At 44.7% G+C, this 24208-nt stretch overlaps 1 pseudogene; it reads right to left on the bottom strand.

The window, feature by feature from the left end:
* Positions 1 to 7612: 7612 nt before the first annotated feature.
* Positions 7613 to 23954, bottom strand: LOC128584466 (purine nucleoside phosphorylase LACC1-like; annotated as a pseudogene).
* Positions 23955 to 24208: the final 254 nt, after the last annotated feature.

The following is a 24208-nucleotide window of genomic DNA, read 5'->3' as shown; positions in this document are numbered from 1 at the left end:
GGTGGGTTGGGGCACCGGGGGGCAGCAGTGGTTAGGAAATCGAAGGACATCTCCAAAGGACCAGGGAAAACCCCTGGAGGAAGCCCAGAGCAGAGGTTGTTGGCCTGGGTCTCTCTGGCTCCCTGTCCTGGGTCCTTGTTAGAGCCCAACTGTGGCACACCCCCAGGACTTCCCAGCTCTGTGGCTGTCAAAATTGCAGTTGAGGACATGCAGGAAGGGTCCCAATGTGGTGACAGGATGAACCATTCAGGAAGTTGCTGGTACCTCAGCTCCTGAGTTTTCATCTTCATATCACCCCCGGCTGACATCACCCTGCCAGGGGAACATTTCCACCCCTTGGGCTGAGCAGTGGATGCTAATCAACAGGTGGGTTGTCACCACAACCAAGGCAATAAATCTCACAGAGGTTAATTTATATGAAATAAATTGCGGCTGTAATCCACTTTCATTCATTATCATTCTGAGCATCTTATTCAATTTGCCTGTAGTGTTTCTGGCTGGCAGGAAAACTGTCATTAGGGAAGAAAGAGCTGTGAGATGATTTGGGTGAGACTGAATTCACATCTGTTGGTTTGGTGAGATGATTTGGGTGAGACTGAATTCACATCTGTTGGTTTGGTGCAACTCTTGTGAGCACCCCTGTGTGCCTGGTGGTGTGCTGGATACTTTGGGCTGTTTATTGTGTAATGCCCAAATACTTTAATGCGGGGAGAGTGTGCAGAACTATAAATCCATAGAAACTCGTGAGAGCTTAGAGGAAGTGTAATTAACACCTGTGTGTGGGTGTGTGTAACTTTGAACTCAGAGGAGGTGCCAGGTGGCATGAAAGTGGAAAAGTGGGATTTGGCCATGCAGTGGAGGGATGGAGAGAGGGTTTTGCAGGTCCATGGAACAACAGAAAAGGACATGATTCAGGGAAGGGCAGGGAGATTTCTTTGGCTAGGATGTTGGCCATGTGGAACATGGTCACAGAAAACCATTTTGGTGTCAGATCTTGAGAGGCCTTGATTTCCAGGTTAAGGAGATTGGACTTTAGATTGTAGGCACCTGTGAATTTTTGAGCAGGGACTGATGTGCATAGCTCTGAACTTAGAAAGAAGAATCCACTTGCCTGGAGCTTTTGGTGCTCAGAGGATGGAGCAGGAGAGGAAAAGGTGCTTGTATCAGGAAAGGAAGGTGATAAAGAGGCCCTCGGGGGTCCGTGAGCTGGTGAATGAGGCAGGGTGGTATAGGGTTAAAAGTATTCATTTTGGAAATGGAAAGACCTGAATTTGAACCCTTATCCTACATTTGCCCCATACCCCCATAATAGCTTTATTGAGATACTTCACATACTATGCAATTCACCCATTCATTTAAAGTATACAATGTGACAGTGTTTAGTATATTCACAGAATTATGCAGTCATCACCACAATCAAATTTTAGTTTTTAGGCTTGGCGCCCATCGCTCAGTGGCTAGGGCACCAGCCACATACACCAGAGCTGGCGGATTCGAATCCAGCTTGGGCCTGCCAAACAATAATGACAACTATAACCCAAAAACAGCTGGGCGTTGTGGCAGGCACCTGTAGTCCCAGCTACTTGGGAGACTGAGGCAAGAGAATTGCTTAAGTCCAAGAATTTGAGGTTGCTGTGAGCTGTGATGCACACACCAGGGTGACAGCTTGAGACTTTGTCTCAAAAAAAAAAAAAACTTTAGTTTTTAAAACTAGAGACAATTCACATACCCATAAAAAACTGGCCATTTTGAAGTGTACGTTTCAGTGATTTCCAGTACATTTACGAGGTTGTATAACCATTACTACTATCTATTTTCAGATGTTTTCATTGTCCAAAAAGAAACCTCTACCCATTAGCAGTCACTCCCTATTCCCCTTCCTCCCAGCCCCTGAAAATACTTTCACTAATATATTTTCACTCTGTGGATTTACCTATTCTGGATATTTTCTGTAAGTGGACTCATACAGCACGTAGCCTTTTGCATCTGGCTTCTTTCTCTAAGCGTAACGTTTCTGAGGTGCATCCGTGTTGTGGTAGGTATCAGTGCTTTATTCTTATTTTTTTTTTGAGACAGAGTCTCAAGTTGTCGCCCTGGGTAGAGTGCTGTGAAGTTACAGTTCACGGCAACTTCTTTATTTATGTTTTAGATGTCATATCTAAGAAAGCACAAAGATTTATATTTATATTTTCTTCTAAGAGTTTTATAGTTTTAGCCCTTACATTTAGTTTTTTTCCATCCATTTTTAGTTAATCTTTACATATGGTGTGAGCTGGGGGTCCAGCTTCATTCTTTTATTTATTTATTTATTTGGATAGAGTCTCACTTTTTCACCCTTTGTAGGGTGCGTGATGTCATAGCTCACAGCAACCTCAAACTCTTGGGCTTAAGCAATTCTCTTGCCTCAGCCTCCCTAGTAGCTGGGACTACAGGCGCCCCCCCACAACACCCAGCTATTTTTATTTTTTTTTTTTTGTTTGTTTAGCAGGCCTAGGTCAGGTTTGAACCCACCAGTCCCCATGCATGTGGCCGGCACCCTACCAACTGAGCTGTGGGTGCCGCTGCACTCGGCTATTTTTTAGAGACCAGGCCTTGTTCTTGCTTAGGCTGGTCTGCAATTCTTGAGCTCAAGAGATCCGCCAGCCTCAGCCTCCCAACTCAGGTTTCTTTAGTTCTCAGGCTTTGGAGACAGGGTTTACTGTTGATTTCACCTGATGGGGCTTAACTTCCTTTCCACTTCTCCAGGTATTTTTTCTTTGTCTCAGTTATTTACTTTCCATCATTTTTGAGACCAGAAATGTTGCTTAGCATGTCTGTATTGTGCCTTAAACAACAGTAGTAGGAAAACATGTCATTGAGAATATTCTAGAGCAGTTAGACGTGACTGTGTTTATATACGTTACCGAATAAACTACATATTCACTGGTGATGAATTACGGAGACAGTAAGAGGGAAATGTATAATACTTGAGCATAGGGGTAGGCGTTGGGTCCTTCAGAATGAATAGTCAGGAGAGGCCTCTAGGAGACAATATTTTAATTGAAACGTAAATATATATAAAAAAATCTACCTCCTATGGTTATTAGCCAGATTCAAGTTGATAATTATGTCAAATGCTTTGTGCTGTGCTGGCCCATAGTAGGCCATGGGAGTGGGGAGCAGAGAGACTCTCCCTCACCTCTCTGCTCCTTTAATAGCAGAGAAGTGGGGGCTTTTCTGCTATACCAGTGCTTTGGCAGAGTGGTAAATATTGGCTGTGAGAACCCATGAAGAAAGGACTTAGTGAGCTCAAGGGAAGGTCCGTGCTAAGGAGCTGGCCTTCTGCCCTGATTTCCTGCTCTGACTCCTCCGAGGGTTTCTGGGGGCACCATGGCCTTACTAGTCAGAGAGTTGCTGAGGGGGAGAGGAGGGAAGCAAGGGGGGAGTGCTCTGCCCCTGTGGTTGGCTGGGTTAATGAAGGTCCCCAGTTGTGACTCCCCGAGTTTGTAGGGCAGAGGCCTAGTGTCTACTTTGGTGGGGAAGGCAATGACCCTAGGGGTCCTCAAACATTTTAAATAGGGGGCCAGTTCACTGTCCCTCAGACTGTTGGAGGGCTGGACTATAGTTAAAAAAAAAAAACAAAAAAAACTATGAACAAATTCCTATGCACACTGCACATATCTTATTTTGAAGTAGAAAAATAAAACAGGAACAAATACAATCACACTGCCTCATGTGGCCCATGGGCTGTAGTTTGAGGACCCCAGCAGAGTGACATTAAGTTTGAGAACTCATTCTAAAAAAAGTGCTACATACCTCATTGCTGAATATCATTGCAGTCACCTTTGAACTACCCCCCTTAGGAAGTTATGCACTGATGCCAGCACCTAGTCCACCTTTCAAAGCAATTTTGGAACTCTTTTTCTGGAATGGCCATCAGAGCTGGCCATCGTATTACCCTGGATGTCCTGAATGTCATCAAAATATCTTCCTTTCAGTATTTCCTTTATCTTTGGGTAAAGAAAAAAGTCACTGGGGGAGTCAGATTAGGTGAGTGGGTAGGAGGGTGTTCCAATGCAGTTATTGGTTTACTGGCTAAAAACTCCCTCACAGATGGTGCTGTGTGAGCTGGTGCATTGTTGTGATGCAAGGCCCACGAGTTCTTGGTGAGTGCTTCAGGTCATTTTTGTCTAACTTTTTCATGTAGCCTTTTCAACACTTCCAAATAGTAATCTTGTCCTGTTGGTACAAATTCATAATGAACAATCCCTTGATATAAAAAAAGGTTAGCAACATTGTTTGACTCTTGAGTTGGATTGACAGAACTTTTTTTGATTGTGGAGAATTATCTGACTTCCACTGTGCACTTTAATGCTTTATTCCAGGAGCATATTAGTACACCCATATTTCATCACCAATGAAAACACAGCCCCAAACATTGTCTTGCCTCTGCAAAAAGTATTCTTAAACTTTGACTCTCCTTTGCTTTTTGTTCATTGGTTACTTTTGTTCATTAGTGAGCTCATTCAGGACCTTTTTCACACACTTCTCATATTGAGATTTTCAGTTAAGGTTTTTCTGTTTCTCTATTGATGTTTACTTGGTCTGCTGTGCTTCTCACAGTCAGCGGATGATTTTCACACACAATTTGACAAATTTCTGCAATGTTTTTGTCAGTTCTGCTTGCTACTGGCCACCCTGACCTCTCTTCATCAGTGATAAACACTTAGCCATTTGAACACTGCCTCATGGAATCATGGAATTATACCCACAATCTTGGACTAACATGTCCCTGATTTCACTTCCATTCTTGCCAAGTTAAACATGGAAATGTACTCTAATTCAAGCCCCAACAACATTCAAAACAGCACACAAAAGCATGAAACAACAGCAATGAGCACCACTCAGTCAGACACCACCAAATGTGACACGATCACAACTGTGAGGCGCTGATCTACCAAGGATATGAAACTTTCCTGAGCTTTTATACAGTCCTGCCAATGTAAGGGCATGGTGGCAAGTTCACAGACTTAATTGTCAAACCTTGTACTAATAAAGTATCAAGCAAAAAAATTATTATTATTATTTTAATAATTTAAATAGTTTTTATCAACTGTAAAATCTGAAAGGAGATCTGGAGTCACAACATGTGCATTCAAATCTGACTTCATCACAAGTTATGTGAATTCCGCCTCAGTGAGGCTCAGTTTTCTCATCTGAAAAAGGGGTAACACCTGACCTAAGTCTTTTAGAGTACTGAAACATGAGGTAAGATACATGAAAGTCCTCTGTAAATATGAAAAAAAAGTTATTTGCTGTTATTTTATTGCTTATACAAATAGGAAATGTATGTACATATGTATGAAATAAGAAATTTTCAAGATGCAATGTGCAACTGACATTTAAAAATATATACCATTTTTCCTAAATGAAAAGTAGCTTAACTCTCCTTTTTGGCCTACAAACATACTCAAAACCATTCATCAAAAAATCAAAAAACAGAAAAACAAAAAAATCCCATCTGCTTCCTTTAAGATATGGTCCCCATATTTTTCTCTTCTCTAGTAAATACTTTTGAAGAAGAGTTGATATTTATACACTTTCTTCCTCAATGCACTGAAATCTGACTCTGCCACCACTGTGTAAGAACAGCGTCAATATGGTTAAAGCCACTAGTTTCCTTTCAGTTCTCACTTCAGTTCCTGAAGATTTCTCTTTAATACTTCCTACACCTGTGCTAACTTCTGCAGAATGACTATGTCCTGTTTTATTCTTCGATTGACTAATTTTTTTTTTTTTTGCAGTTTTTGGCCAGGGCTGGGTTTGAACCCACCACCTCAGGCATATGGGGCCGGTGCCCTACTCCTTTGAGCCACAGGCGCCACCTGTGGCTAATTTTTTTACTAGGTCAGCTTATTCTTCAAATGCAGGTATTTCATAAAGTTTTGCCCTTAGATTTTCTTTTCTCTTACTCTAATTTTCTTTCCTTACTGTAATTTCTGCCTAGATTATCCAGCCTGCTCCAATAGAAAAAGCATAATATCTGCATAGCCAACTTCCAAATCTGTGACTTTGTCTCAGGCTCTCTAATTTCTTGGTCTGTATTTCTAATTATTGACCAAACATTTCCACCTGAATGCACTTCATTCTGTGCAAAGTGGAACTCATGATGCTTCTCCCTTACCTCAAATCTCCTCCTCCTCTCTTTTTTTTTTGTTTTTTTTTTTTTGGCCGGGGCTGGGTTTGAACCCGCCACCTCCGGCATATGGGACCGGCACCCTACTCCTTGAGCCACAGGTGCCGCCCACCTCCTCCTCTCTTTATTGCCACTACAGGCAGTTAGCCAAGCAGAAATCTTACAGTCATCAATGACGTCTTCTTTGACTTCTATTATCTAGTAATAGGATTATTAATTCTACCTCTGAAATGTCCCTCTAATCCACTTCCTTTCTTCTCCATTGTAACTTTCACAGCCTTCACTGGATCTTCACTATATTTCTTTTTTGAAATATTTTGACCACCTCTTATCTAATCTTTCTGCTTTGATCTCACACAATTTGAATCTATCCTGTTAAGTATGATGTCAGGGAAATGAATACACTCCCTTTCTTCTCTATTTTATGCCTACTCATTGCCTGGAAAATAAACTCCAAACTCTTTGACGTGCCATTTAAGCCCTTTACCGATCTGTTTCCAACCTGTATTTCTTGTCCTAACTCCTGCCTACACTTTCTTTCTCTAGAACATGTTATGCACTTCACGTTTCACGCCTTAATTCATAGCGTTCCCTCTACCTTTTACGGTTGTTCCTCATCTGTAAAAAGCCTATAGATCTTTTGGGCCCATGTGATAGGGGATTTTCTCTGTAATAACTTCTTTACCTTGTCTTCTGGGTAAAATTAACCCCCACTCCTTCTGTACTCTTCCGCTGCTGTTAAAATTAAAGTTGTAGAAGTGTTTATCTCTTCCACTACATTAGATTCAAAGGGAAAAAGTCATTCATTTTGATTCATCTATGCCTAAAAAAATGCCTGACAAATACAGGATATTCAATAAATACTGCACAGAACAAACCTGTTCCTGATTATGTCATAAACAGAACAAACCTTAAAAATAGTCTTCATTACTGTAAAATATATACTGTAAAACTGTAGCCTATTGATTCTGTCAGTTATTATTAGAATTAAATGAAAATAATTTGGCTTTGGATAGTAGTAAAAATATCCCCTACAGATGAATTATCCAATGTAATCCTTTTGATTTTAAATAAATCAAACAGCTAAATTTCTCTCTTGCAGTTTGGAAGGAGGCAGGAAACATTATAGCAAGAATCCAGTCAAGCATCTCATTCTCAACTGAGCCTTTTTTTTTTTTTTTTTTTGTAGAGACAGAGTCTCACTTTATGGCCCTCGGTAGAGTGCCGTGGCCTCACACAGCTCACAGCAACCTCCAACTCCTGGGCTTAAGCGATTCTCTTGCCTCAGCCTCCCGAGCAGCTGGGACTACAGGCGCCCGCCACAACGCCCAGCTATTTTTTGGTTGCAGTTTGGCCGGGGCTGGGTTTGAACCCGCCACCCTCGGCATATGGGGCTGGCGCCTTACCGACTGAGCCACAGGCGCCGCCCCAAGCATCTCATTCTCTAATTGAAATGAACCCAATCTGTGTACCAAAATTAAGACCATCTCAGACATGAGAGAAAAACTTGTCAGGATGACAGGATGTACAGGGGTTAAGGTCTTGGTTCTGGTCCTGAATATTCTGTGGAAGAATTCCTCCCGGTTCTAGGAGAATCCTGGTAGCTTTACGGACGTCAACATAGTGATCTGGTAAGTCAAATAGTCATACACACACAGGATGAATATTATGAAACGGCTTTGCTGATTCCTTTGGAAGAGTCAAACAGCAAGGTCCTACTGATGGTCCAAGTACCACAACAATGTCTTCTAGGGTGGCGCCTGTGGCTCAGTGAGCAGGGCGCCGGCCCCATATACCGAGGGTGGTGGGTTCAAACCCAGCCCCAGCCAAACTGCAACCAAAAAATAGCCGGGCGTTGTGGCGGGCGCCTGTAGTCCCAGCTACTCAGGAGGCTGAGGCAGGAGAATCGCCTAAGCCCAGGAGTTGGAGGTTGCTGTGATCTGTATGACGCCACAGCACTCTATGGAGGGCAATAAAGTGAAACTCTGTTTCTACAAAAACAAAACAAAACAAACAAAAAAACAATGTCTTCCAAACTGCAGCCATATTCTGCTATCATAGCATTCACTGTAGCCATAGCAACACCTAACAAAGTACCTTTGCAACCAGAGTGAGCAACTCCACATGCTTTTTTGACAGGATCTGCAAAAACTATCCGTGTACAATCAAGCACCAAGAGCCGCTATTGTGACGCCTTTCTGATTTGTGGTTATTCCATCCTAAGATTCAGGCTCCTTCCTTCCCATAATCCAGACATCAGTGGCATGATCAGTCTTTATTCGGTAAAATTTCTCCATATTAAATCCTGCAGTATTTGCCAACCTATGCAGATTTTCTTGAACAACTACCTTGGTATCTCTCCGTTTGGAACTACTAAAGAGATTGAATGAGCTAAGAGTTGGTATATAAGATATTCCACCTGTTCTTGTAGTAAATCCATGTATAAAAATATAATTATTATGTTCACCATCCCTTTCACAGCTGATGTTACCACAACACATTATACAAAGGGACTTGGCCTTGGCAGCATGGTGGTACCGGACAGCATTTAATGCCTGATTGCAGTTCTTTTGAGAGTTCAACTTTAAACCAGAGAGATCAATCAAAACTGCTTCTGCCATTCTTTAAAGACTTCTGTGCCAAATAAATCACCTTCCCGCTGCTGCCAGGAGCCCCCGCATGGCACAGACATGGGCTCCCTGTGGAGACCTGACGGCTGGTGCCCGGCTGCGAACACGGGGAGGCGGCAGGGAGCGCCCCCAAAAATTATTTTAAAGTAAGTGTACATGTCATTTAGTACATTTACGATACTATATAACCATTACTTCTCCTTAGTTGCAAAGCATTTTTTATTTTTTTTTAGCAACAGAGTCTCACTCTTTTTTTGAGACAGAATCTCATTCTTTTTTTTTTTTTTTTTGTAGAGACAGAGTCTCACTGTACTGTCCTCGGGTAGAGCACCGTGGCGTCACACGGCTCACAGCAACCTCTAACTCTTGGGCTTACGCGATTCTCTTGCCTCAGCCTCCCGAGCAACTGGGACTACAGGAACCCGCCACAATGCCGGGCTATTTTTTTGTTGCAGTTTGGCGGGGGCTGGGTTTGAACCCGCCACCCTCGGCATATGGGGCCGGCGCCCTACTCACTGAGTCACAGGCGCAGCCCAGAGTTTCACTCTTTTGCCCTCGGTAGAGTGCCATGGCATCACAGCTCACAGCAAACTCCAGCTCCTGGACTTAAGTGATTCTCTTGCCTCAGCCTCCAGAGTAGCTGGGACTACAGGCGCCCACCAGAATGCCCAGCTATTTTTTTGTTGCAATTTGGCTGGGGCTGGGTTCGAACCTGCCACCCTCAGTATATGAGCCCACTGAGCCACAGGCGCTGCCCAGTTGCAAAACATTTTTTTTGGTGAGGCAGAGTCTCAAGCTGTTGCCCTGGGTAGAGTGCTGTCGCATCACAGCTCACAGCAACCTCCAACTCTTGGGCTTAAGTGATTCTCTTGCCTCAGCCTCCCAATTAGCTGGGACTACAGGTGCCTGCCACAATGTCCAGCTATTTTTTTGGTTGCAGTTGTCATTGTTACTTTAGCAGACCTGGGCTGGGTTCAAACCTGCCGCCCTGGGTGTATGTGGCCAGTGGCCTTTTCGACTGAGCTACGGGCACCACCCTGCAAAACATTTTTATCAAGGCCGGGCGTGGTGGCTCACGCCTGTAGTCCCAGCACTGTAGTCCCAGTCCCCGAGGTGGGTGGATTGTCTGAGCTCAGGGGTTCAAGACCAGTATGAGCAGCAGTGAGCCAGAGTAAGACCCCGTCTCTACTAACAACATGAAAAACAGCCAGCACTGCCAGAGGAAGAAGAAAATCAACACAAAAAAGAGTACTTCAAACAAAGAAGAATGAACAAGAAAACTGAAATTAAAAATAAAAAAAATGAAAAAAAAACATTTTTATCAAAATGTTTTTTTCAGAAAGAAATCTCATGCCCGTTAAGCAGTCACTCTCCAATCCTCTTTTGCCCCAAGCCCTGGTGAACAGTGATCTGAGTTGTTTGTACTGATTTCAGTGGGGGAAGAAACACACTCAAATAAGCTATAAAGTAATGTGTTTTTTCCCCCCAGTTATATATTAGCATTAGAAACAGGATCTTTTGGGTGGCACCTGTGGCTCAAGGAGTAGGGTGCTGGTCCCAGATGCTGGAGGTGGAGGGTTCAAACCCAGCCCCGGCCAAAAAAAAACTGTGAAGAAACAGGATCTTTTGGAGATTTTAATCAAAGGAAAATGATTCCCAGTGAGATTCTTTTTTTCTTTTTTGAGAGGGGGAAATAGGATCAGTGAATGGAGGGAGGCAGAGTTTTGTCCCAGTATAAAAGAGACTATTTTAAGGGAGCATCTGGGAGGTGGTGAGCGCCTCACGTCCGGGAGGTGACCTAAGCACAGGGGCTGTCGGCAGAGGGGCTTCCTGGATCCTGGGGAGCATTTTACAGAGGGCTCTTTTCCACCAGCTTCCCAGAAGCCCTGGATTTCCCTGTTTGATGCCTCCCTCCTTTGGCAGGGTCTGGAACTTTGTAGTTATTGTGGTGCCAGGGGCAGCCGCCAAGGCATGTGCCTCCTGCAGGTGACCTGGCACCTTATCTCACCTGACCCTATCTCTCTGCTACCTTTTCTGGCTTACCTCCTAGAAATAACCCAAGGCCAAACATTAATTGTGAAACCATAAAACCATGTGAATTTCAGGTGGTTTCCAGTGGCCTGGACTCTTGGTGCCCTGTTATCGAGAAGTGCTGCCTCACCTCCCTGTGGGTGGGGAGGGTGGGGTGGCTGGGATGAGGGACCCAGCACTTTAGCCTTGCACCCTAGGAGAGCAGTGGGCAGAGAATGCTAGTATTGCCTGTGGCTTTCATGGGGGCTGCTTGAATCTGATCCTTGGGGTTTGGGGAGAGACCACAGCAGCATCTCTTAGCATCAATAATTGCTAAAGATGCAATCAGAAGCTCTCCTAGCTCGATGGAGGCTGTAATGTACACATATATATGTGTGTGGGTGGTGCCTGTGGCTCAAAGGAGTAGGGCGCTGGCCCCATATGCTGGAGGTGGTGGGTTCAAACCCAGCCCTGTCCAAAAACTGAAAACAAACAAACAAAAACCATATATATGTGTGTGTAAAGATTTCATAGACGTGCATATAGTACTAAAACTTGTCTACCACTCATGTGCCCTGGTGAACATCCACCTGTATATTATGTCTTATGCACCCCCAGAACCTTGCATAGTGCCTGCAACATCAATTCATCTATGTTGAACTGATGTGTGATCAGTGACTGAACAAGTATTTATGCCCACCCCCATATTCATCTGCACACATACACATCGGCAGGAGGTCACTGGTGGGTAAACACGTGCATGTTCATATTATACCTACACAACAAACACACACACACACGTGTGCAGACACGATAGCATAAATGTTCCTGTCCCTAGGCACCAGCACCCAGTAGTCACCTGCATAGGAATGTGTATGTAACTTTACAGGCTCCTAAATAGCTCTGCAGAACACCCAGCGGTGTTGCATGGGTATGATGAGAGAGTAGGATTCTACAGATGTCAAACAGGGCAAAGATGATATTTCAGAGCCAGGCTTGGTGCCTCACGCCTGTAACCCTTGCACTTTGGGAGGCTAAGGCGGGTGGATTGCTTGAGCTCAGGAGTTCCAGACCAGCCTGAGCAGGGACAAGACCCTGTCTCTACTAAAAACAGAAAAAGTAGCTTAGTATTATGACAGGCACCTGTAGTCCCAGCTGCTTGGAAAGCTGGGGCATGAGGATCGCTTGAACCCAGGAGTTTGAGGTTGCTGAGAACTATGACACCATGGCATTCTACCCAGGGTGACAGGGTGAGACTCTGTCCCCCCCACCCTCCCCCCAAAAGAAAAGAGGTAACAAAAGATCTTTGACTGTGAAGATGACTTCTCTGTGTGTGGGGATGCTTGCATGTACTCTCTTACAGATCGAATTGTGTCCCTAGCTAAAATTCATTTGAAGTTGAAGTCCTAACTTACGGTACCTCAGAATGTGACTCTATTTGGAGATAAGGCCTTTAAAGATAATTAGGGTTAAGTGACTTTCTGTGGGTGGCCCCGAATCCAATCTGACTGGTGTCCTTAGGGGAGAGGAGATTTGGACACGCAAGGAGACACCAAGGATGCATGCACTGTGAGACGCCACGTGGGAGACCATGAGAGCACATGAGAGCCGCGTGAGAGGCCACGTGAGAGGCCATGTGAGAGACCACATGGGAGGCTGCATGAGAGGCAACGTGAGGACAGGGGAGGAGGGAGCCACCTGCAAGCCATGCAGAGAAACCAAAGGAGAAGCCAAACCTGCCAGCCTTGATTTTCAACTTCTAGCCTCCAGAACTGTGGGAAAATAGTTTCTGTTGTTTACAGAAAACCTGTGAAACCAGTGGTATTTTGTTATGACGGTGCTAGCTAACTAATACACACTCCTGAGCTTTCACCCCTCTCTCCTCCCTGCGTGTGCACAGGAGGAGGCGGGAAGGAACGTAGGAAAGCCCATCAGAGCAGGCTGGACCAAGTTCAGAGTCTCCTGATCTCTTGCAATCTCTTCAAGAAAATGTACTGGGGGCCAGGCCGGTGGCTCAAGCCTATAATCCCAGGGCTCTGGGAGGCCAAGGCAGGTGGATCGTTTGAGCTCAGGAGTTGGAGACCAGCCTGCAAGAGTGATTTCCCCGTCTCTACTAAAAATAGAAAAATTAACCAGGTGTTGTCGTGGGCACCTGTAGTCCTAGCTGCTTGGGTGGCTGAGGCAAGAGGATCGCTTAAGCCCAAGAATTGGAGGTTGCTGTGAGTTATGACGCTACAGCACTCTACTGAGTGTGACGTAGTGAGACTCTGTCTCTAAAACAAAAAAAGGCTGTCTGGGAACTCCCCTGGGCTGTTTCTATAAAGAATGATAATGGGGGAAGAAAATAGCCCTTAGATTTTAAGGGGGTGAAGCCCCCAAGCAGGCTGGAGCCAGTGCAAAGATAGGTATTTATGAAGTGTGTGTGTTCACATGTTGGTATGGTGGCAGCTCCAGGCTGTGCTTTCTAAAAAAGAGAGTGAGGCTACAGTTTCTCTGTGTGCTACACACCCCACAGCTTGGGACTGAGAGGCAAGAACTCTGGCATCAATTTTGGGCTTTACCACCAACTTGTCATATGGACTTGAGCAAATTGATTCACTTCCACAGGCTCTGGATTCCCATTTGTCCTGGGGTTGCCCGTCTCACAGAGGTCCTGTGAGGATCCTAGGAGCTGAGAGAGCCACAAGTGCTTTGAAGAGTTAAGAAAGTTTCCTAGGGCAGCACCTGTGGCTCAAAGGAGTAGGGCACCAGCCCCATATAGGAGGTGGTGGGTTCAAGCCTAGCTCCGGCCAAAAACTGCAAAAAAAAAGGAACGTTTCCTAGTGGCCAGGGCTTATATATATATATATTTTTTTTTTTTTTTCAGGGCTTATTTTTTAGTTGGGCAAAAAGGATTTCAGATATTCCAGCATCATTGACAATGAACTTGTGCCAAGCCCTGTGATATTCATAGGATAAAATATTGAACACAGCATTGTTTTTACTTCCAAGGGGAAAGAAGACCCACAGGAGGCTGGCATAGTTACGATGCCAGCCATATACACAGAGGCTGGCAGGTTTGAACCTGGCCTGGGCCTGCTAAACAACAATGACAATTGCAACAAGAAATTAGCCGGGTGTTGTGGTGGGCGCCTGTAGTCCCAGCTACTTGGGAGGTTGAGGCAAGAGAATCGCTTTTTAAGCCCAAGAGCTTGAGGATGCTGTGAGCTGTGATGCTCTGGCACTCTATCAAGGGTGACAAAGCGAGACTCTCTCTCTTAAAAAAAAAAAAAAGAAAAGAAAGAAAGAAAGAAAAAAAGACCCATGGGACAGGGTGACCCCAGGCAGTCAGCCTTATACTGAGATATAGCATCACACAGTGAGGTGTTAAGGAGGATGTGGTCTTGGTGCTGTGGGAGTCAGAAAATGTTCCTCAGAGGAACTGAGTATTGGCTGGATTTAGCTGGGAAGAGGGGAAGTTGAGGGGTATGGTGTACTCAGAGTGGAAGGGTGTGGGCCTGGCACACGGCCCGGGAGGCAGAAAAGGAGCAATGCCTCACCAGGGTTACAGACGGTAAAGATTAAATGGGAAAACAAGAGTAACCAGGTTAATTTTTGAGTCCTTCCTGGAACTGACCCAGTCTAATCAATGGTTAATCTGTTTGACCCCTACATGTAAAACAACAAGAAGATCCAGAGTAGCCCAGAGCAGAGCTTAGGGGTCCCTCGGAGGTCACCCGGATCAAGCTTGACACTTCTCCAGAGGCAAAACTGAAGCCAATAGAAGACAGAGGGACTGAGAGTTTGTGGTTCCTGCGCCCCAGGGACATCAAGGGCTGACCAGAGGCTCTCTGTGTCCCTCCTCACTAGCTGATAGCTACCATTCCACTAGCAGGGCTTCAGGCCCACAGCTCTGGACATTGATCCATTTCAAAATGCTATTTTGCTTCAGGTGGTGCCTGTGGCTCAAGGAGTAGGGCACCGGTCCCATATGCCGGAGGTGGTGGGTTCAAACCCAGCCCTGACCAAAAACCACAGACACACGAAAAAATGCTGTTTTGCTTCTGGCAAGGGGAACATTTCTAGTAAACTGTGCTTCGGCTCATGGTAACTCAGTATAAATGGGGGATAAACCCTTTCCTGAGACTCAGTCTTAACTGGGGAAGAAGGCATGAAGGCATTCAGTGCAAGAAAAAGGTAAAGGTAGCCAGTCTGGAGGTTTTGAGCTTGGTTTTAGAATTAGACAAATGGTTTTTCTTCTTAAAAGAGCAATATCATCTTCCTAAAGATGAACTAGAAAATACAGAGAGCAATAACAGAAGACATAAACCCCACAGTTCCATCTTCCCTCTTTCTACCTTAGATGGCCATATTGACACCTAAAGTCCCTGCCAGTCCCCCTAAGCGTATTTTGTGCGTAGATGTGTGTACATTTGCAATGCCCTCGCACTAGTGTCTATGTGTGTGTATGTGTTATTATTTATATGTATACTGCATGTATGTGTGTGCATGTATTGGTATATTTTTATTTTATTTTATTTCATTTTATTTTATTATTTTAGAGACAGAGTTTCACTCTGTTGCCCTGGTTAGAGTGTCTGAGTGAGACTTGTGGACAGCTAGTGGGAGAAGAGGCTGAAGATACAGACCTTCAGACCTCACTGTGAAGGATGTTATATGCCAGGCCAAGGAATATTTTTTTTTTTTTTTGAGACTGAGTCTCATTATGTTGCCCTGGGTAGAGTGCTGTAGAATCACAGCTCACAGCAACCTCCAACTCCTGGGCTTAAGCGAGTCTTTTGCCTCAGCCTCCCAAATAGCTGGGACTACAGGTGCCTGCCACAATGCCCGGCTATTTTTTGGTTGCAGTTGTCGTTGTTGTTAGCAGGCCCAGGCCGGCCTGGAACCCACCAGCTTTGGTGTATGTGGCCAGAGCCCTACTCACTGAGCTATGGGCGCCGAGCCAGGCCAAGGAATGCAGACTTCATCCCGTGTCAAAAAGGAACCATGAAGGTTCCACAAAGGTTCCACTGGGGGAGTCCTATGTTCACATGTTTATTTTGGGAAGATCTCGCTGGCAGCAGCCTGAGGGGGTGTTGAAATGAAGAGTCTGGAGGTAGGGAGAGCACTTAGGGGGTCAGCCCAATAGCTTAGGTGACTGGTTTGAACTGGGGTAGGGGTCATGGCAGTTGAGAGGGGGGGACACAGTCAAGATGTCTAACGGGTCTTTCCTTTGGTAACTAACTGGGTGTGGGTTGTGCGGGAGTGGTCAGGGAAGAGGAGGGGTTTTGGGGGAGAAAGTAATGTCTTCTGTTTTGGGCATAGGACATTTAAGGGGTCTGCGGACCACCCTGGGAGGTTGTGCGGTCAGCTTGTGAACTATAGGTCTGGAGCTCTAGAGAGGGATGGGCTCTCCCATCCAATGTTTCCTCCAGTTCATTGTTCTGGCCACACTGCCCTTCCCTGAAGGTAGGGACCTTGGCTTTTTGTTCAATGCTCTATCCTCAAGGGGAAGTATAATGCCTGGCACAGTGTTGATGTTCAATGTGTGTTTGTTGAATGAATAAATGAATGTAGCAAAAGCCTGGAAGTGAAGCAGGAGAAAAGGATGCACATTGACATTAAAGGGATTTGAGGGGCTCTGCACCCTTAGCTCAGTGAGTAGGGTGCCAGCCACATACATGGAAGCTGGCGGGTTTGAGCCCGACCTGGGCCTGCTAAACTGTGATGACGACTGAAACCAAAAATTAGCTGGGCGTTGTGGTGGGTGCCTCAGCTACTTGGGAGGCTGAGGCAAGAGAATCATATGAGCCCAGGAGTTTGAGGTTGCTGTGAACTGTGGCGCCACGGCACACTACTGAGGGTGACATAGTGAGACTCTGTCTCAAAAAAAAAAAAAAAAAGAGATGTGAGGGAGCTCGGTGCCCATAGCTCAGTGAGTAGGGTGCCAGTCATATACACTGAGGCTGGCAGGTTTGAGCCTGGCCAGGGCCTGCTAAACAGTAATGACAACTGAAACCAAAAACTAGCTGGGCGTTGTGGTGGGTGCCTGTAGTCTCAGCTCCTTGGGAGGCTGAGGCAAGAGAATCACTTCAGCTTAAGAGTCTGAGCTTGCTGTGAGCTGTGACGCCACATCACACTACTGAGGGTGACATAGTGAGACTCTGTCTCAAAAAAAAAAAAAAAGGGATCTGAGGGGACTCTGAGAGCAGAGAAGCTCCCTCCACAGTCAGAGGAAGACACTGGAATCCTTTCTATGTTATGATTTTTATTGGTAACAAAAATGACAATGATAAGGTAGGAGTGAAAGTGTCTGGATTCAAATTCCTCTTGTCCTAGCTGTATGAATTTGAACGAGCGCCTCAATGTCCTTATTTGTAAAATGGGATAATAATGGTATCTACCACTCCTGGTTGTTGTGGGGATTAAATGGGACTTCCTATGGCATATTCAATAAGTACTGGCGGTTTTTTTTTTTTTTTTTTCAGTTTTTGGCTGGGGCTGGGTTTGAACCCCCCACCTCCAGCATATGGGGCCAGCGCCCTACCCCCTTGAGCCACAGGCACTACTCAATACCGGCTATTTTTTTTTAAATTAAGTATAACTTTATGCTAGGTAGTGTGCAAAGGACTTTCAATGCAAGTTCTTAATTCTCTCTCTCTCTCTTTTTTTTTTTTTTTGGTTTTTGGCCGGGGCTAGGTTTGAACCGGCCACCTCTGGCATATGGGACCGGCGCCCTACTCCTTGAGCCACAGGCGCCGCCCTCTCTTTTTTTTTTTTTTAGAGACAGAGTCTCACTTTGTCATCCTTGGTAGAGTGCTGTGGCATCACAGCTCACAGCAACCTCCAGCTCTTGGGCTTAAGTGATTCTCTTCCCTCAGCCTCCCAAGTAGCTGGGACTACAGGCGTCTGCCACAGCGCCTGGCTATTTTTTTGGTGCAGTTTGGCTGGGGCTGGGTTTGAACCCGCCACCCTCGGTATATGGGGCTGGCGCCCTACTCACTAAGCCACAGGTGCCACCCGCAAGTTCTTAATTCTCTTAATTAGTAATCTGGTGAGATAGGCATTTATTTTTAATTTTTTAATATTTGTTTTTTGAGACTGATGCTAGCACTGTTGCTCTATGCTGAAGTGCCCTGGTGTCAGCCTAGTTCACAGTAACCTCAATCTCCTGGGTTCGAGCAATCTTCCTGCCTCAGCTTTCCAGGTAACTTTCCACAGGTTCCTGATACCACACCCAGATAAGTTTTCTATTTTTAGTAGAACTAGGCTCTCACTTTACTCAGGCTGGTCTGGAACTCCTGACCTCAAGCAATCCTCCTGCCTCCACCTCCAAGAGTGCTAGGATTATAGCAGTGAGCCACTGTGCCTGATCCTAATTGTTTATTTTTTTCTGGTTTCTCCAAGAAAGAAAGAAAGACATTTTTTTTTAAAATTCATGTTTTTTAAAAATTTAAGAGACAGACTCTCACTATGTCACCCTCTGAGTTCTGTGGTGTCACAGCTCACAGCAACCTCAAACTCTTGGGCTTAAGCAATTCTCTTCCCTCAGCCTCCCAAGTAGCTGGGACTACAGACATCTGCCACAACACCTGACTATTTTTTTTATGTAGTTGTTGTATTGTTGTTTAGCTGGCCTGGGCAGGATTTGACTCTGCCACTCTCGGTGTATGTGGCCATGGGCACCTGAATTCATGTTTTAAAAACAAAAACAACAAAAATGAAAAAACATTCCATGCTTTTTGGTTGAGGAAATAGAAACTTGGAAAGAAGTAGTGACTGAATCCCACATTTACCAGTTGGGAGGTAGAGGCACTGGGAGTTAAGCCAGGGTTGGCTGACTTCACTGCCTGTGCTCTTCAACATCACGCCACGCTGCATCCCCTGCAGATGTGGCCCTGGAGTCCTGGCATGGTGAAGTAAGCCAGCCTCAGAGGCTGGTCAGAACTCAGAGGTCCTGCCTCCTAGGCCTTAGCCATGTGTAGAGAATCTCCCTGGAAGGACAGCACAAAAGGTTTCCCAAGATGAGGGCTACTCCCAAGATCAGCCTTCCTACCTCTGACTGGGAAGACTGGGTGGGGACCTGGGAGACCTCGTGACGTGTGCAGCCTGGCGATCCACAGGAATTCATAGACCTGGATTTTTATGACCAGTCATTACATTTCTCCACACTATCTAGAACCTTTAGGTAGGATAAGAGACTTCAATAAAAAACACAGTCTTTCCCTTTGACCACTTAATCTTTAATTATCTCCCCACTCACTCACCTTAGTTGATACTATAAGAGAAAATGACGTCTGAATGAATTCATTGACAATACAGTCTTCTGAGGAAAATTGCCACACCAGCTCAGCTGCCACATGTAGACACGTGCCTCCCGTGGCCTGTGCATCCACAGCGGTCTGCTTGTTCCTGGGAACACAAACAACCGTGCAAGGAACTTGCTGCATGGGCAAAGACTTTTATGTACCTAACTGTGCACAGGCAGCAACCCCACCCCCCACAACAGCCACAAACAAAAAACAAAACAAAACTGTAAGTCAAAAATCAAATTCCACCAAACCCTCAGATGACTCTTAAATGTGGAAGGATAGAGGCTAAGAAAAGAAAAAAAAAGGGGAGGGGGTATCAGTTTCCATTTATTAAGTGCTCTCTAAATGCTTGGAATCGTGTTAAGCACTTTACAAAAAGTGTCTCACCCACTCTTCCTAACAACTCTATGAAACAGGTATTTGCACCCCAATTGTTTCTGTGGTGGAAGTGTCCCCAGGGGATTGCGTATACATTGGAGTTTAGAAGCCTTTTGATATAGCTTGCCAAGGTCACAGAAGCAAACTTGGAGTGTAGCAGCTGTGTTCTGACTATAAAACCTTTGTTCTTAACCACTGAGATCGTATCTGCCTGTATTATTATTTATTTATATTTTTAGAGACAGGCTATGGCTCTGTTGCTCAAGCTGGAGTGCTAGCTGAGCTGGTGTGGCAATTTTTAGTTCTTTTTTTTTTTGTAGAGACAGAGTCTCACTGTACCGCCCTCGGGTAAAGTGCCATGACTTCACATGGCTCACAGCAACCTCTAACTCTTGGGCGATTCTCCTGCCTCAGCCTCCCAAGCAGCTGGGATTACAGGCGCCTGCCACAACGCCCGGCTATTTTTTTGTTGCAGTTTGGCCGGGGCTGGGGCCTCGGCATACCGGGCCAGCACCCCACTCACTGAGCCACAGGCACCGCCCCAATTTTTAGTTCTTTAAGGAACCTCCGTCCTGTTTTCTGCTGTGGCTGTACTAATTCACATTTCCACCAGCAGTGTACTAGCATTTCCCTTTCTCTACATCCTGGCCAGCATTTGTTATTTTTATTTTTTGTCTTTTTGGTGATCACCATCCTAACTGGGGTGAGAGGATCGTGGTTTTGATTTGCGTTTCCCTAATGCTTAGTGATGTTGAGCATTTGAATGCCTGCTTTTGAGATATATCTATTCAGATCATTTGAGTGGCATTAAATACCTTCATGGAGTTGTGCCACTATCGTCAATACCTATTTCCAGAACTTTTTTGTTATCCCAAACAGAAACTCTGTATCCATTAAATAATTGAACTCTCTCTTACTCCCCATTCCACAGTCCTGGGTAACAACTACAACTTTTTTTCCAGGTTATGTATTTTTTTTTTTTTTTTTGTTTCCCAGGTTATGGATGAGATATGTTCTTGAGAATGTGCTTGGCTTGGATTTGTAGGTATCAAATCCCTGATAAACAGCACAAACACGGTAATAATAATAACAATCCATCCCCAGCAAGATGGTTGACTAGAGACAGCTTTCGCCAAAGGCTCCAGTCCAGAAGGAGAACAATTGGACTGAAGTGAACTTGGAGCAATTGAAGTTGAGGGGTTGAACACAAAGAGAAGAAATCAAGGTGCTCAGCATCCCCACAGAGATGAACACAGATGTGAAATAGGAAGAGAGAGAACGGAAATAATAGTAAGCATAATATGATGGCTCATATGTGGTAATAATAAATAATACAATGTAATACTGAACTACTAATACCCCTGTACTATATTAATGAGTTATGGAAACGATTGTGTTCTTTCTTTTTATTATTTCAGATTAATGTGAGGATACATACAGTTAGGTGACATTTTTTGCGTTTGTTAGGAAAAGTCCAAGTTACATTTGAGTCATTCACCCTAGGAGGTGTGAGGTGCACCCCTACACTGTATCTGTTAGGTGGGAGCTTACTGAACCCCTTCTCTCCTCTCCCTTTGAATTAAACTGTGAGTGCTCTTTCTTTTAATTCAAACAAGCAGAGCATAAAAACAAACTCATACAAAATATTTAGATAAGAGATAGGAGAAATAAAAAAAAAAGAATATTAAAGGTTAACACTCACCTAATGTTGATTCAATGTCTTGCTTACTGAAAGGAGCATTTTTTTTAGGTAGAGTCTCTCTTATAATTGTGTCCCTTCCCCAAGAGATATGCCGTACCCCCTAACATTGTGCCCATTAAGTGGGACCACACCCATCTCCCTCCCTCCTCCCCTCTCCCCCAGCTTGAATTGATCTGGGTATTTCTTTTATGTGGGTATGTATTAGTCTACTGCCTTCATATTAGAATTCAGTACATTGGATTCTTGTGATGCTTTACTAAAAAGAATATACTCCAACCCCATCTAGGTTAATACAAAAGGTGTAAAGTTTCTATCTTTTTAATGGCTGAATAGGATTCCATAGTATACATATACAACAGTTTGTTAATCCATTCCTGGGTTGATGGGCATTTCGGTTGTTTCCACATCTTGGCGATTGTAAATTGAGTTGTGATAAACAATCCAGTGCAAATGTCCTTATGATAAAATGATTTTTTTTCCTTTCTGAGTAGATGCCTAGCTATGGGATAGCAGATTCAAATGGGAGGTCTAATTTGAGTTCTTTGAGAATGCCTGAAAGGAGCATTTTTTTTTTTTAGGAGCATTTATTTTTATTTTTTAATTTTTTTAAATTTTATTTTATATATATATAATATATATATATATATTTTTTGAGACAGAGCCTCAAGCTGTCACCCTGGGTAGAGTGCCGTGGCATCACAGCTCACTGCAACCTCCACCTCCTGAGCTTAAGTCATTCTCTTGCCCCAGCCTCCCAAGGAGCTGGGACCACAGGCACCTGCAACAATGCCCAGCTATTTTTTGGTTGCAGTTGTCATTGTTTGGCAGGTCTGGGCTGGATTCGAACCTGCCAGCTCAGTTGTATGTGGCTGGCACTTTAGCTGCTTGAGCCTTTTAGGAGCATTTTCGAAGCAAGAAAATAGGCTGACATTAATTGGAAGATGAAAACAGAGAAGGTGCTGGAGAGGACACAGTGGGTGCTGCAGAATCAGGGTTTGATTCTTTTTTTTTTTTTTTATTAAATCATAGCTGTGTACATCAATATGATCATGGGGCACCATACACTTGTTTCATAGAATATTTGACACATTTTCATCTCATTAGTTGACATAGCCCTCCTGGCATTTTCCTAGTTACTTTGCCAAGACATTTACATTCCACATTTGCCAAGGCTCACATGTACCTTTGTAAGATGCACCACATGTGTGATCCTTTCAATCCCCCTCCCTCTACCCCCCTCCCCCTCCCTCCCCACCGGGGTTTAATTCTGAATCAGGATTCGATTCTGCTTCTGGAGGACAAGAGCTTATCCTTGAGGTGAGATATCTAGGGTTGTTCGCACAGCCCTTTTCTCATTTTCATCGTAGATGATGGCCTTGTAGCAGCTGATGTTCTCACTGGCCGCACGGTAAACCTGTGTAAAGCGCTCAATGTGGGGATCTTGCTCCTCAGAGCTTAGTAACTCCTGCTGCGATGAGATGAAGGGTTTCAGCTAATCCTTTTGCTGTAAACTTTCATGGCTCTGGGCCTTTTGAGTCTTCTCATTCTTTGTGTTCCTGTGTTTCTATCAGCTGCTTTTATCTATCTATGAGGCCAGCCGCTGGCTTGAAGATGCTGCACCAGCGAGCTGCTTGGGCTACGTGGGTTTGCTTATATGTGCAGATGACACTAGCTTCTGAATTATTTTTATGTATTTGTGTATTTATTTATTTTTGAGACAGAGTCTCAGTATGTCGCCCTTGGTAGAGTGCTATTACGTCACAGCTCACAGCAACCTCAGACTCTTGGGCTTAAGTGATTCTCTTGCCTCAGCCTCCCAGGTAGCTGGGACTACAGGTGCCCACCACAACACCCAGCTATTTTTTGGTTATAGTTCTCATTTTTGTTTGGTAGGCCCAGGCTGGATTTGAGCCCACCAGCTCCGGTGTATGCAGCTGGTACTCTAGCCGCTGAGCTGCAGGTGCTGAGCCAGCTTCTAATTATTAAGTACTTAATTATCCTTATTGGGAGCCTTGAGAGTCCATAGACTGTCATAAGTTGGGTTGTCTGTAACCCAGGAGCTGCCTGTATCCTTTTTTTGAGACAGAGTCTCACTCTGTGTCCTGGATAGAGTGCTGCGGCATCGTAGTTCACAGCAACCTCAAGTTCCTGTTCTTAAGAGATCCTCCTGTCTCAGCCTCCCAAGTAGCTCGGACGATAGGCACCTGCCACCACTCTTGTCTAGTTTTTGTGTTTGTAGTAGAGATGGGGTCTTGAACTCCTGAGTTTAAGCAAGCCACCCATCTCAGCTTCCCAGAATGCTGGGATTATAGGCATGAGCCACCCACCAGAAAGTATTCTACTTTCCATCCCTATGAATTTCCCTGTTTTAGGTATCTCACATAATGTTGAGTATTTTCTGGGTTCACCCATATTACAGTGTGTATCAGAATTAGAAAGTGCAGTTTTCAGAGAAACACAAAGCCAGCAAACCATCTCCTTTTACTGAGCAAAGAGAACATTATTCCAACGTGGTGTGATAGTCAGAAAATAAAGCAGGTTCAGTGCAAGTTTAGACACTGCCTAGATGGGGATTCTTGAACAAGTATGAAAGGAATTCAAGAGGTCTGGGAAAGATGTTCACGAATAAGGACAGTCCTAAGACAGGGTTTTCTCTGGTCCCTGGCTTGGGGTCTTTACCTCCGGCAGCCTCAATTAGATACCATTCCTACCTCCAAGCCTGTTGGCTGCTCTGAGGGGGAGTTGGGAGGGTCTGGCCAAAGATTCATCACGTTGCCTATGGCTCCAGAGAAGTCAGTACAATATAGTGGAAACAGCATCGGAAGGTGGGGGCTTCAGCCTGGCCCCCTGACCCTCCTTGCTGTGTGATCTTCTACAATAGCAGCCCCCAACCTTTCTGGCACCAGGGATTGGTTTCATGGAAGACAATTTTTCCACGAATAGGGGTGGGGTGGGGTGGGTGATGGATTGGGGATGATTCAAGTGCATTACATTTATTTTGCCCTTTATTTCTATTATCATT

This window comes from Nycticebus coucang, chromosome 4, assembly GCF_027406575.1.
Source record: "Nycticebus coucang isolate mNycCou1 chromosome 4, mNycCou1.pri, whole genome shotgun sequence".
NCBI lineage: Eukaryota > Metazoa > Chordata > Mammalia > Primates > Lorisidae > Nycticebus > Nycticebus coucang.
The sequence above is the reverse complement of the archived record's forward strand: the minus strand, read 5'-3'. Positions and strand labels throughout refer to the sequence as shown.